The sequence below is a fragment of the Sarcophilus harrisii genome, chromosome 4 (assembly GCF_902635505.1).
Source record: "Sarcophilus harrisii chromosome 4, mSarHar1.11, whole genome shotgun sequence".
Lineage (NCBI taxonomy): Eukaryota > Metazoa > Chordata > Mammalia > Dasyuromorphia > Dasyuridae > Sarcophilus > Sarcophilus harrisii.
In genome coordinates this window covers 273873435-273885817 of record NC_045429.1, presented here as the reverse complement: position 1 = coordinate 273885817, position 12383 = coordinate 273873435, and positions in this window count along the sequence as shown.

Sequence of the window (12383 nt, the reverse complement as noted above, 5' to 3'; positions counted from 1 at the left end):
CAGCCAAAATGAACTGATAACTATTACCTAATAGTGTTCTACTCTTTCCATTAATCTATGCAGTCTGTCATCTGTTCATAGATCACATTCCTTCCTGCTCTCTGTTGCCTTAAATCTTTAAAAGTTCATATTTGATATAACCTCCTCCATGAAGCCTTCTGCTGCAGATCTCTCACCTTCCCCTCCATCTCAATAACTTCAACTTCTAGATTCTGGGTTGCTGTAGCTATATCCACATGGTCCCTTTCTGTGTCCCTACACCAAATGCAGTCCTGGCAATTATCTCCCTCTGCCTTCTGACTTTAATTGTTCTTACATACCTTCTTTCTAAGCCCTTAATTCCCCCCCCCCTCTCTCTTTCTCTCTCTCAGACAAGGGGAAGGTGCAAGGCAATTGGGATTAAGTGACTTTTCCAGAGTCACACAACTAGGAAGCTGGATTTGAACTCAGGTCCTTTTGATTGCAGGGCCTGTTCCCTAGGCCAGTTAGCTGCCCCTAGGATAATGTCTTTAAACAAAATATCTCTAAAAGAATTAAACAGTAGAAAAATTATTGAATCTGGAGTTAGAGACCTCAAATTCAAATCCTGACTCTGTCACTTGTACAAATCTCTCTCAATCTCAATTTTTTTCATCTGTTAAATAAAAGAGTTGAATTAGATGTCCTTTATGGATCCCTTCTAGGGAGGTAGCACAGTGGAGAGAGTACCAGTCTGGAGTCAGGAAGACTCCTTTCCCTGAATTCAAATCTGGCCTCAGGCATTTGCTAGCTATATACCTGAGCAACATTTCACTGTTTGCTTCAGTTTCCTTATCTGTAAAATGAGCTGGAGAAGGAAATGGCAAATCACTCCAGTATCTTTGCCAAGTAAATATCACATGGGTTCACAAACAGTGGAACACTAGTGAAACAACAACCAGGATCCCTATCAAATCTATGATAGTATGGTTTCTGAAATTTCTTCAAATCTCTACATCTAAGAACCTAGGAAAATTAATAAGGAATATTAATATAAGGCCCTTGAAAATTCTGGTCCTAAAGTCTCTTACTGCTTTCTCAGGTTCAGTATGGGCTGTATGAGGATAATTATTTCTTCTAATCATGATGATATTTTCCAACAATTCAATTCTCTTTTTTAGACAAGGTCAGACACAACAATAGAATAACAAAAACATTTAATTAAAATATAAAAACAATATAAATAACATAAGGCATTCTCTGTCCCCATACACAAATGGCTGACAGGTCATCAAATTCTCCAAGTTAACCATATTTCAAACTCCATGAACCTTTTCTCCTATCACCTCCACCAAAACACACACACACACACACACACACACACACACACACACATACACAGCTATTGTGAGCAAGGGCTTCTGTAGCTGACAAGCAAAAGAAGTCGCACTGGAACCCAGTTATCTTTTTTTTTTTTTTTTTTTTTTTTTTGAGGCAGTTGGGATTAAGTGACTTGCCCAAGTTCACACAGCTAGTAAGCCCAGGTTCACACAGCTGATTAAGTGTTTAGTTTCTGAGGTCATCTTTGAGCTTAAGTCTCCAAGATAGATGACCTATCCACTGCACCATCTAGCTAGGAACCCAGTTATCTTTACTACAAAAAGCATTCTTTTCACAATGCCTCTTTACTCAATGTAGGAACTGGACTGATAATTTCATTGATATAGGAAACTCCTAGATGAGAGAAATTTCTATCAATTCAATTTGACACATTCTTTAAAACTTATAGGCTTACAAAGCTAGCTAATGTTTTGAGAAGTTAACATTTTTTCCCAGTCCACTCAACTAATATGGAGTCAAAGATATGATGTAAATCTTGCTTTCCAGGCTGACTCCCTATCCAGTATACTACGCTATTGTTTGCCTCCCTGGTGAGCCATTAATAAGTACTTGTTGATATACTGATAAGCTGAAAGACTAAAGGAGCAGACAGGTAGGAGAACTGAGAGAGAGTAACATTTTGAAAACTTAGAAAAAAGAGATTATCAGTGAGAAAAGTGTGATGAATAATGTCAAAGACTACAGAGAAGTCAAGGAGAATAAGGATTGAGAAACAATCATTAACAGTTAATTGAATTTGGCATCTAAGAGAGCATTGGTAACTTTGGAAATAGCAATTCTGGTGGAAATATTAAAGATCAGAAACTGGATTGTTAGGTATTAAGAAGTGAAAGGGGAGAAAATAGAGGCACCTATCATAAAGAATTTTTTTTGAGGAGCTAATTATAAAGGCAGAAGAGATAAAGGATAATTATTACCTGGGATGGAAAAATCAAGTGACAGTTGTCTATTGTTGGTTTGTTTGTGTGTTTGAGGATGGAAGAAACATGAGCATGTTCATAGGCACAAAGGAGTAAGTCAGTAGACAGGGAGAGATTAAAAATAAGTGAAAAAGTAGGGATGACAGAAGAGGCAATCTGTTGAAGGAGATGGAATGGAATGGGATTGCTTGAACAGGTAACAGATTTAGCCTTGGTAAGGAATAAAAGCTACTTCATCATGGGAAACTGAGGTGAAGAAGGAGATAGTAGCAGAAAGCATCTGAATTACAGGAGATGAGAAGGACTTTGGGGTTCTGTTTGGTCTGTTTGTTTTTTCATTCAGAGTCTAAGTAGAGCTTCTCACTCCCTTGATTCCACCAAGAGAAAGAGATAGGGTGTAGATAGCTACCCTATAAGATTATAGGGTTCATGAGGGCAGAGATTGTGTCTTAACTTTATATTTCCCTTGATTTCAAACATGGTGTTCTTTGCACAGTAGTCACAATAAATGGGGCAGATTGGTGGTCAAAGGAGAGGCAGTATGCTGATAAATGATATGTAGCTCCAACTGGCTCTTGGTTAGACTGGGCTAAATTCTGACATCAACCCCAAATTTACAATCATCAATGGCCACCCAGTGACTGTGAATTTCTAGACCTGACTGAAAATGGACCAGCAGCAGCTTGATAAAAACCTCTCTTGACAACTGCTAATGTGACACTGTAATCATTGAGTGAATTTACTGACAGCAAGGTGTTCACAAAGCAGATTCTGACAATAAAATGCTGTTACTATCTATAGATTCTTTTAGGTATGTTAGTTGCCTTTAGGGACACACACAAAAAAAGCAAGAAATATTTCACTGGTCAGATCATAGACCAATGTTCCATCCATGAATGAAATACCAAGAGAAATATTGTTAATGGGAATAGATTTACATAGTGATGGCAATCTTACATCAAGAAAATATCAATTGCGTGTTTCCCTGTGTCCCAGTCTCTTGGATTTAGAGACACAAGAGATAACTGAAGTGAACTGTAATTTAGGTTTTCACAATTTATTCTTTCAAAGAGCATTTATTTAAGCATCTGCTATGTGCCAAACAAGGTGCTGAATAATGGAGATACAAAGACAAAAGACTAGAAACTAGTTTATACCTTCCAGAAACTTACATTCCGTATTGGGGTATATATACAATGTATAACATAAATAAATACAAAATGATTCTCTATTGTTTTTTGGTATTGTTCAGCTATTTCTGACTTTGTGAACTCATCTGGGGTTTTCTTGGCAATGATCATTTTTTTGATGAGGAAACTGAGTCACACAGAATTAAGTGACTTATCCAGGCTTACACAGACCATAAATGTCTGAGGTCAGATTTAAAGTCAGGAAATTGGTTATTTCTGACTTCAGATCCCTCATTCTATCTATTGTGCCACTTAAATACCCCATAAAGAGCCCTGGACATGTTAGTAGCACTGGATTTGTAGTCAGAGAATCTAGTTTTGAATTATAGATTTTTAAGATTAGATACATTCCTCCAAACAATCTAATTATCCCAAATAACCCATTATAGATCTGTTGTTGGAATTCATCTGGATTAGTTCTTAAGCTGGGGTCCATGGATCCCCTAAGGCTCTATAAATAAGTTCCATGAACTTGAATGAAGAGAAAAACAATCATATCTTTATTTTCACTGACCTCTAACTAAAATTTAGCAGTTATTTGATTATTAATTTTTCAATATTTTTTAAAATATTATTATTCTGAGAAAATAGCCACATACTGCATTGAACTGCTAAAAAAAAAAAAGATCCATGACACAAGAAAACACTGAGAACTCTTGCCCTAAGTTTTTTCCCTAAATTTTAAAAATGTGTCACCTCTCAGGATAACAAACTAAATAATTGGTCCAGCAATGGTAATTGTTTTGTTTTGTTTTTTGGTGGGGAGAGGCAAGTCTGGGCCTCTTTCATTGGTACAGGGAACTCTCAAATAAGGAAATTCCTTTTACTAAGGTAAGTCATCATTGCCTCTGCAGTTTATAGTCTTGGTCTATGGCCTAGAGTCTATATAGACTTGTGTAGAATACTGAGAATTTAAGTGACTTGCCCAGAGTCATACAAATATATGTCAGAAGTAGGACCCACATCTTCTTTGCTCTAAGGCTTATGTTCTACTCAACTATCCCATGCTGTAATAAAACACAATGAAAAGAACAACTCATAAAAGGATTTCCTTTTGTCATAAATTTGTTTCCCATAAGCTTCAAAAGGAACCCTCTCCTTTATAGTTTTATTGATGGATTTTGCTTTTGATACATTTTTTAATCTGATACATTTGGGATTTTTTCCCTATTATAAATATATAAACATGTACTTACACACACAACTGTACATTCAATTGCTATTTTATTTTGGAACTTTCCTCAATGGTTGGTGACTCTTGAAACATTCCTCCACCATGCCGGTCCCTTTCTCCCAATGGCAAGTTCCTCCCAGAGCCTCCATTTTAGGGAAAAGTCCATGTCTCTATTTCTGAATTTCCAGGCTTTAATACCAAGTTTTCTCCTTTCCCCCAACCATTAGCTGAGGCAGATATGGCTCAGTGGTTAGAATTGGAGTCAGGAAAGCCTAAGTTCAAACTTAGCCTCAGATACTTCTAGCTGTGTGACACCTAAGTCACTTAACCCTTATTTGTTTCAGTTCCTCATCTGTAAAGTAGGCATACATTGGAGAAGAAAATGGAAAACCATTCCATTATCTTTTTTTAGGGGCAGGTTTGTCCATGGGATCAGGAAGAGTCAGATATGACTCTGCCATAACCTCCCACTAGTACATACTATTTTCTGCTTTATTGCACCCCCCCAACTTTCCACATCTTTTTGGCTTCCTTTTGTTCGTTATCATTCTTGATTAGACATTAAATTCCTTGAGGCTTTCCTTTTTTATTCTTTTCATATTTGTATCATAAATGTTTAGCACAGTTCCTGATCACGGTAAGTCCTTACTAACTATTATTGCCTTGACCTCCAGTGTAAAAACAAAAAATAGCCAAGTAAAAACATTTGGAGTAGTAATTACTCCTCATAATAGATGTAAAATGTCATCCATGTAGTCCCTCACCTCTATACTGAAAAAAGGAATACAGTATGTTTCCTTATCTGTTTTCTGGGAATAAGATTGGTCATTGCCAGTTCCCTTTTTGTGTTCTTTCTGTTTATATTATTATAGTCGTAGCATATATTGCTCTCCTGACTCTGCTTGCTTTCCTCTTTCATAAGTCCATTCAAGCTCTTATTTCTCTGAATTCGTAACATTTGCCTTTTTTACGGCATAGTAATATTTCATTACATTTATATGCTACAATTAGTTCAGCCATTCCTCTATCAATGGCTACTCACTTTTTTCCAGTTCTTTGCTACCACAAAAGCTCTATTGTGACTATTTTGGTATATGTATGAGGCTTTTCTTTTGGTTTTTGACTTTCTGGGATGGATAACTTTATTCTAAAATGCCACAATCTGATGAATAAATTGGCTTTTACCCTATTCATACCTCTTCTTAACTCTTTTTTATAGATTTTGATTGGCTTCTTTCTCAATCTTCATTTTTTCTGAATTGAAGAGTCCTGGTCCTGTCCATGCCTCAAGAGGCTCCTTTTCACCCCTTTTCTAAAGTGTTGCCCCTTTAATGCAATCATTACTCTGTCTCTCCTGAATTTTAGTCTTTGGACTTGTATTTCAGGGACTCATCAAGTGTTTGTACAGAGATAGCTCCAATACTTTTCCCTAGGCCCAGTCTCATGAAAACATTAGCACAAGAAACTAAAAGGGAACTAGGATTTCTTTCTGATCCAGGTGAAGGAATATGGCATAATGGATGAAGAATCAGGAAGCTTAGTTGAAGGCCAGCACTGTCTGAGTAAGTCAGTGAACCCTTCCTTGCCCCTGTCATCCATAGGACATCAAGCTATAGAACCATATCTATCTCCCAGAATACGTTCTTTGCCAGAGTCCACAGAAATTATATCCTAAGTCCTATCCAAAAAATCTACATAAACAAAACTGGATTAGTCAGAGGACCTGGATTTAAATCCTATTTATATAGTATAACTAATATGACCTTGGGCATTCAGACTTCCTGTGTCCCCATTTCCTTATCTATAAATGAAGGACTTGGATTAAATGGCCTCTGAGATTCTTTCTAGCTAAGAACAGATCTATGATCCTATAATATGATGCTATAATTTCCTTAATCACTGGTAAGGCATTTAGCTGACAAAGTAGATAGAATGAATGCTGAAACTGGAGCCAGAAACACCAGATTTCAAATTCATTCCCAGATAATTACTAGCAAGACACTTAGCCTCTGTCTGCCTTAATTTTCTTCTCTGTAAAATGGGATAATGGTAATAATAAAATTAAATAACATTAAAAATAATTAAAAATGGATTGTTATAAGGATAAAATGAAAAAAAAAAGCACTGGCAAAATACTTCCACAAATTTTAAAGTTCTAGGTAAATGCTAGGTATCATTATTATAGTAATGATTCCGTGACTATGGGTAAGTCATGTTCATTCATTCATTTTCTCCCTACATAAAATAAGATTGAATTATGTGGTGTCTAAGCTCCAAATTCTGTGATCCAACATGCCTATAATCCTCATCTTTCTTTTCATGAATCTATTACTTTCATGTTTCAGATAACTCTGGCAAATCCATACTCTCAATCACTACTATATTCTAACCTAACCCTAAAGATGTTTCAAGAAGGTTTTATGAAAAGATGCTTATTAGACACATTCAAAATGTCCCATTAGGTAAGTCCATGGACTAGTATTCTACTTCCTAACATAGACACTGATGGAAAATTTGTTAGAGGAAATGATTTTCCACATTGATAACATGTCTGGATATTATTTCCAGGGAATTTTACTATTCCTTGTTTCATAAACCCAAGGACAAAGAGAGGAGAGTTGGGTCTTATAGTATATAGAGCACTGAGCATGGAGGCAAGAAAATGTTAGTTCAGATCCTCAGACACTTACTAGCTATGTGACCCTGGGCAAGTCATTTTACTTTGTCTCGCTTTTTTCATTAGCTAGAGAGGAAAATGGCAAACCTCTCCAATATCTTTGCAAAGAAATCTCCAAATGAAATCACAAGGAGTCAGATAATGATTGAAAATGACTGAACAACAACTAAGGACAAAAAGGCTTCTGAAGTGAATTTGTATGATTCAGTCATTTAACAAGTATCTATTAATTCCATACTATATATCAGGCATTATGCCAGATATCAGGAGTATGAAGATAAAGGCAAAACTGTCCCCAAGTCCTTCCATATGGGCTGTCTGTTTGTCCCTGAAGTTTCTTCTAGCCACAGCCAGACCACTCCATGTAGAAAAAAACTAAGTCATTCTTTTCACATATCTGATGAGAGAAGACCCAGAAGAGTGAGAATGAGGAAGGGGTGAGGGGAGGAGGAAGCCTGTTTAAGCATTTATCGCCTCCAGATCCAGTTCCCCATTCTCTAGTACTATTATTGGTAAGTGGACCAATTTTCTCTCCTGACATCTGTAGCTCTTGGCAGTGAATATATTTGAAAAACCCTTTATGATTACTTGAAATCATCCCTGCAATTTGACTTCTGATATTTTATCTTACTGAGTGAATGATTCCTTTAACTCATTACTTTGTATTTGAGGATCCTCCTTGCTCCCACCACACAGCCCAACCATATTTATGGACCATCCAAAACAACCTGAAGAGATCCAGTCCATGTAGGGATGCACCACTGTCTCTGGGAGTTGCATACAACCTCCTGCCAACCCTCAGCTTCATTCTCTATGCTTTGAGAGAAGGGAAGAATTCAGGTTTAAGAATGGGGGTGGGAAGTTTCAAGTCTCTTTCTTCTCTTCCTCCTCCTCATCTCTTCTCAACCTACTAGGGGCTTCTGATGGAGAGAAAAAGAGAGCAATACACAAACCACCCCCTGCTTGCTTTGATGATTATTTCCATTTACTCCCAGAATAGTTAGACTTTCTCAGCATGAGAACCTTCCTTTTTTTTTCCGCAAAGGGGAGAAATAATTTGGGCATCAGTAATAATATCAGTGGTAATAATAACAATGAAAACTAGAATGACGCTCAGGATACAAAGCATTAAGTATCATTGCTATTCTGGGATGGAGGGAGGGAGATAGGGCTTGGCCTAAGAGATGTACTTCTTATCCTTCCTTTATATAGTATACACTATAATTTCAAGGCACTCAAAGACAGAGACCCATTACATGAATGTGAGTTTACTGCAAGATAAATTATATTCTCCAAAATGTATCTCCATATAGCAAAAGCCTGAAATCTGTCTGTGAATCATTCATAGACTGAGATATTGCCAGTAACACATAATACTCTACCTTCCCCCATTCCCCCAATCAACTGCACACAGTTGCTGATTTCTCTAGTGGTAGTGATTATCTGAACTGAACCAGCCACACCATCTTCCCTGGCTCCCCTTTGTAATCAATGGTATGAATTTGGAAAACTCCTTTCCAGAGGAGGAGGGGGTGGGGGGATGGGCTAAAGCTATGTTGGTATGAGTCAGAACTTAATGTAATAGAAAGTACCCTGGGAACCTAGGTGAGTCTCACTCTGTCACTTATCACCTCTGACACTAATTAGCTATATGACTAATCTTTCTGCACCTCAACATCCTCATCTGTCAAATATCATCCTTATAAGGTTGTGCTGAGGAAAAGCACTTTGTAAACCTTAAGGCACTGTATAAATAAGTCGTGAGCCCCTACTCTACTCTTGTGGGAGTATTCATGGCCAGTTGAAGTTTTCATATGAAATCATGGAGTCATGGGACTTTCCTACCACTTGCTCCAGGCTTCTATTCAAAATAGATCTATACTGATGCTGAGTGAAATGAGCAGGACCAGGAGATCATTATATACTTCAACAACAATACTATATGATGACCAGTTCTGATGGACCTGGCCATCCTCAGCAAGGAGATCAACCAAAACATTTCCAATGGAGCAGTAATGAACTGAACCAGCTACGCCCAGAGAAAGAACTCTGGGTGATGACTAGAAACCATTACATTGAATTCCCAATCCCTATATTTATGCCCACCTGCATTTTTTATTTCCTTCACAAGCTAATTGTACAATATTTCAGAGTCCGATTATTTTTGTACAGCAAAATAACGGTTTGGTCATGTATACTTATTGTGTATCTAATTTATATTTTAATATATTTAACAGCTACTGGTCATCCTGCCATCTGGGGGAGGGGGTGGGGGGTAAGAGGTGAAAAATTGGAACAAGAGGTTTGGCAATTGTTAATGCTGTAAAGTTACCCATACATATAACCTGTAAATAAAAGGCTATTAAACAAAACAAAACAAAACAAAACAAAACAAAACAAAATAGATCTATTTGGGGGCCACCAAGCACCTCCACAATGAAATGGGGGGGACAGAGTAAACCTTGTGTAATGATTGGGATGAACCACAGGATGGAGCCAAATTGTATCTGGTTTCCAATTTCACTGGGGAAACTGGGGACCCATTCTGTCTGTACCTCAGAATGCTAGTACATTCCATCTTAGAACACTGTGAGTTAATCACAAAACTCGTGGTAATATGATACTATATGAAGTGATCTTTTAATTTATCTGGAGGCAAGATTTAGAGCTAGCAGAAGTCTTAGAGATCATCTGACCCAGCCTATTCATTTTATAGATGAAGAAGTTAAGGCCCCAGAGACAGTATGACTTACACAAATATAATAAGTAGTGATGTTGGGGAATTTTTGCTATAATTCCATATTGTTCCACCTCCACCCCCATGTAGAGGAGATTTTATATACATATAAAAATGTCACAAAAGCAAGATTTTATATGTATGTATGTATATAAAATCCTGTTTTTTTGGATTAAAAAAAATACATGATATTTCTCCCCATGCCATATTCCCCATCGCTGAGAGATTTACATCCCTGATTAAATTTTCTCTGATTGAAATTAAATTGTTTCCCTTAGCTCTGGTTCCAAATGATAATAAAAGGAAGTGACCAGAAAGAGTGTTGGGTAGTAGATGAAAATTATTTGGGATTAATTAAGAGATTTTTTTTACAAATAATTCATACCTAGATAATCACAACATGTTGGTATTAGAACTTTTTTTAAAAAATCTTCTTTTTCCACAAATGATCTATCACTTTGTGGATTCTGGGTGTATGTGTCAGGTGCTGACAGTGAGTGAACAGCTGCAGGGATGACACAGTGACTGGGACAGCTACTGCCAGGGCTATTATTAAAATGATTAATTAGGAACCTTCCAAGTGGAGCCTTTAGGTCTTGGTGGCCTAGTGTCAAAACTGTATGACTCAGCAAAGTCGGAGAGACAGCCTGAAACACTACCTACCAGGGACAGACAAATACCAGTCCCTTGGGTTTGAGGAGGTAGACTAGTGCAAAAGTAAATGGACACAAAGTGAAGAATTTATTCAAGGGAATCATTGAATAGGCCAGACCTATCTCCTATCTAGCACAAAGGGGGAAGTGTGAAGTGTGGGGGTAAGGATAGAGTATATGGGGAAGGCAGAGATAGAGAGTCTCACTTGGACGAGATCTTGTTTGCACTGAAGGCGTTAAGATTCCCTCACCAGTTTCAAAGAGAGAGTTAAAAATACAATTCTTTATTAGAAGGAAACAAACGTTTTCTCCTCTTCCTTTCTTCTCACCTTTTTTTTTCCCTTCTCTTCTCTCGACAATTTGTGTCTCTGTGCATCTCATTGTTTCTCTGTTTGCCCCTCTGTGTGTTTTGTTTTTGCTGTTTCCCTGTTTCTGTCACTGTGTTTCTGCCTTCCTGCCTGTACATCTGTCTGTTTGTCGGTCTCACATCCACATCCACACATATTCCCCACACACACACACACACACACACACATGCACACACTCATGCATGGCCCTTTTTCACTATTTCCCTTCCCATTTCCAACAAGTACCAAAGAAAGGAGTGACTAGAAAGAGCATTTACTTTGGAATTAGAGAAAATGACTCTGAATCCTAACTCCTCTCCTTCACTGTGTGACTTTGGGCTTTCTTTGGGCTTCAGTTTCTTCACCTGTGAAATGCACTAAGTGATCACAAAAGTGTTTTTCCACTATAAATCTATGGTTCTACTCTGCCCAAGTAGCAAGGGCCACAGCCACACAGGAGCAGGGACTTGATTACTAGTATAAAAAGTTAACACACATTAGGACAAAATCTTTCCCTGTTGGGAGGAGAGAAGGATGAGCTCCTTCTTGTCCTCAATTGTTAATTTTTGCACCAAGATTATAATGCACAAATCCACAGAGGAGATGTTTGTATAACATTTATGGAATTATAGGATCTCAGGGGAAGAGACCTTAGATGTCATTTAGTCCAAACCCTAATTGACCAGAAATTCCCCTCACAAAAATTTTCATAAATGATTCACTTTCCAATTGATGACCTACTGATATGGAATTCACTACCCATTCCAGTTTTTTAAAGGTTTACTAGGTTTTTTATTTAAAATTTTGAGTTCCATATTCTATCCATCTTTCCATTTTGTTTCTCCTCCCCTGAAATGGTAAGCAATAAGATATAGTTTATACATGTGCAATTATCCAATTTAGTCATTTTGTATGAGAAGACTATAATAAAAGAAAAAAAAAATGAAAGAAAGCAAGTGAAATACAGTATGTTTCAGTCTTCAACATCAGTTCTTTCTCTGAACAGTGTGATGAATAGGTGAATAGTATGCTTCACCATTAGTCCTATAAAATTGTCTTGGATCATTGTATAGATGAGAATAACCAAGCCATTCCCAGTTCGTTGAACAATATTGCTGTTACAATGTTCTTCTGGTGCACTTTACTCAGCATCAGTTCATGTAAGTCTTTACAGGTTTTTCTAAAATCATCCTGCTAATCATTTATTTGTTTGTTCATTTTATTTTCAAAGTTCTTTATTTTCCAAATATTTGTAAAGATAATTTTCAACATTTTAAAATATTTACTTTTTCCAAATACATGCAAAGATAGTTTTCAACATTAATG